Source organism: Columba livia, chromosome 3 (genome assembly GCF_036013475.1).
Source record: "Columba livia isolate bColLiv1 breed racing homer chromosome 3, bColLiv1.pat.W.v2, whole genome shotgun sequence".
NCBI lineage: Eukaryota > Metazoa > Chordata > Aves > Columbiformes > Columbidae > Columba > Columba livia.
The window spans coordinates 109,156,932-109,159,663 of record NC_088604.1 but is presented as its reverse complement, the minus strand read 5'-3'; the positions used below and the strand labels follow the sequence as shown (position 1 = coordinate 109,159,663).

General features: G+C 56.8%; 1 protein-coding gene across 1 annotated transcript in view; it reads left to right on the top strand.

The window, feature by feature from the left end:
* Window positions 1–278: 278 nt before the first annotated feature.
* PTK7 (protein tyrosine kinase 7 (inactive)) overlaps window positions 279–2,732 on the top strand; it is a 49,996-nt gene continuing 47,542 nt past the window's right edge. The window contains exons 1-2 of the mRNA XM_065058966.1: window positions 279–385; window positions 598–683. The gene's annotated coding sequence lies outside the window, so the exon portion shown is untranslated. The remainder of the gene's footprint in view (window positions 386–597; window positions 684–2,732) is intronic.

Below are 2,732 nucleotides of genomic sequence, written 5' to 3'. Positions count from 1 at the left end.
CCCCGGCTCAGCCCGTGATATCGGGACGTGGGCGGAGGGGGGCGCGGGCGCCCCCTGTCGGGAGAAAAAGGGCAGCACGCGCGCCGCACCTCGGCAGCGCGCACGCTGGCGCGCGAGGGGCGCGGCCTGGTGACGGCGGCGTTGTCGTCGCTCGGGGGGCGGTGCGCTGCCCGCCCGCTCGCTTCCGGGTGCGCGGCGGAGCGGGCGATGGCGCGGATTACGTTGGAGGACCTGGACGGGCTGGGCGAGGAGGCCGCGGGCGGGGAGGCTGGCGACGGCGACGAGGAGGAGGAGGAGGAGAACGGCGACGACGACGAGGAGCGGGGCCGGTTGTTCACCTACTGGGAGGCCGTAGCCAGTACTCACCGAGTGAGCCTGCCCCGAGGTGAGCGCTGAGCCGCCCCGCGGCGGGGACTCCGCTGTCTGGGCAGCCCCAGGGGGGACCCCGAGCCGGGCCGCGGAGGGTGAGGGAGCCCTTCTAGGCCTGACAGCGCCATGCGAGCCGGCTTCGGGGCCGGGCCGAGCCCGGTGCGTCCCGGGACTCTCTCTGCTGTCCAGCCGGGGCGAGCCTCGCCTCTCCTGTGCTTTGCCTTGCAGACATGGCAGGCCCGATCGTCCAGATGACCCGGCACAGCCAGGCTCGCGAGCCCGTGCCGTATGTTACCCTCGCGCAGCACGAGAAGGTGAGACCTGCTCCTTCCTGCACGCCCAGGTGTCCGTGCCCTGCCCGCCCGGGGTGAGGCTGGCACTGGTGCTGCCTCCGGCCTGGGCGGCAAAGAGAGCGTCTTCCTTGTGGAGAAAGCGGCCACGTGTCCGCTTGCGCACACCAGCCTTACAGTGTTTTCTGTGGAAGCACAGCCGCCAGGATAGCAACTCTGGATTGGGGCAGCATTGCGTCATTTCCCCATCTTCTTCGATGTTGAGTGATGGCAATGCTTAACTTCCCAATGTTTATTTTAAAATTGAACTGGTCTTGCTGCTTTCTCCTGGCTTCTAGCTGCCTTCTTTACCAACCTGTCTTCTGCTGGGGTGGGCACATCCAAGAGTGAATTTTCAGTTCAGAGCCTGCTCTCTGCCTTGCTCAAAACACCTTGTTGCACAGCTCGAAGTCCAGCCGTTTTTGCGTTTCTCCTAGCTATGTGGCTACTGGTTGAGCTGGAGATCTCAGCTGGCACAAGATAAGAATGTTTTTGTGGGGAACATGGGTCTGTGGCCCTGCCTGTCAGACCTGAGCATGTGTTGTTGTCACAACTGCCAATCCAAACACAGTACCCTCTGCCTGAAGTTCTTCTATTCTTGCTGGCCAAGTCACACACCTTCTCACATGAAAGCGTGCTTCTGAGCCTTGAGAAATAACTGCAAAGAAATGCCTGTCAGTCTGGTTCCTGTGCCTCTGCAGGCTTCGTTGGGCTTGCTACCAAGAATTGTAGCAATTGTTATTTGTCCTCCATATGAGGAGAGCTTAACCAGTTTCTCCTGGGCTGAGGTCCAGCACTCCTGCCTGTAAAACATGTCTCAGCATGTGGGTTGTACAGTTCTGAACTGAGGCTTCACCATGCTCCCTGTTCTTCTGAGTCCAAGGGACTTCATTGGGGCTCTTCTGTACCTATGCCCATCCCAGGCAGGAATGGGGCCCCAAGTCTCTGTGGGGTTTGAAGATCTTTTGTAGCTGTTGGCGTCCCCTCTGTGCCTGAGGAAGGTTCTTGGAGTTTGACTCTGGGGCACCGTGAGGAGGCAGGAGCCATTTCCTGGCATTAGTGCTGAGGGGACTCTGGAGCTGGGGCCCTTAAGGACATATTTCTTTGGCTTGGGTAGGTCAGTAGTATTTGGTTGCTCCTCCTGAGCTGCCAGTGCTACAAGCCCTCATCATTTTGGAGGCAGGTGAATTATTATGCCACCTACAGAGTCTTGCTCTGTCAGTACTCAGTCACTAATTCCCCAGCTCATGTTTCAGGGACCTAATGCCACTGTGCCTGTGTGAGGCATTTTCACTCTTTCTCTTGGTCAAGTCTTATATTCTGGAGTGCAAGGACTGAATATAAGGACTAGGCTGTGGAAGGACCAGACACAATGCCTTGATGGGTTGATAGGTTTATTCACAAGTGGTGTGGCAGATGACAGCTGAAAATAGTCTATAGTAGGGCTGTCAAACTCATTTTCATCAGGGGCCACATCAGCCTCACGGTTGCCTTCAAAGGGCCGAATGTAATTTTAGGACTGTGTAAATGTAACTACTCCTAAATTTCTACGATCTTAAAACTACATTCGGCCCTTTGAAGGCAACCGTGAGGCTGATGTGGCCCCTGATGAAAATGAGTTTGACATCCCTGGTGTACAGGGACTGGTGGTTTCCTTGCTTGGAAAATGCTCTTGCTCTTCTTTACCTGGTGGGAAAACAGCAAGCATGGCCCCATCTAGAGGGCAAATGCTGGCTGGCCTGCAGTGTTTAGGGGCAGTCTTCTTCCTCCCACCCCACTGATGCTCACAGGCAACCCAGATGCCTTCCTTCTGCCTTTGCTTTGGCTTTCTGAGTAAAGACCTGGTTTGGGTGGAGGCACAGTGGGGCTGCACTCAGTCTCGAGACATGTCACAACTTCCTGGCTCACTCACTGCCAGCACTGCTGTGGAGCGCAGAAGTTTGTACAGGTGCCCCGAGGTCTGTGGAACAAGGTTGTCTCATGACAGCTTTAATCTGGCTAAAGAACAAGGTGAGAGCAGGAAGATAGGTGCTG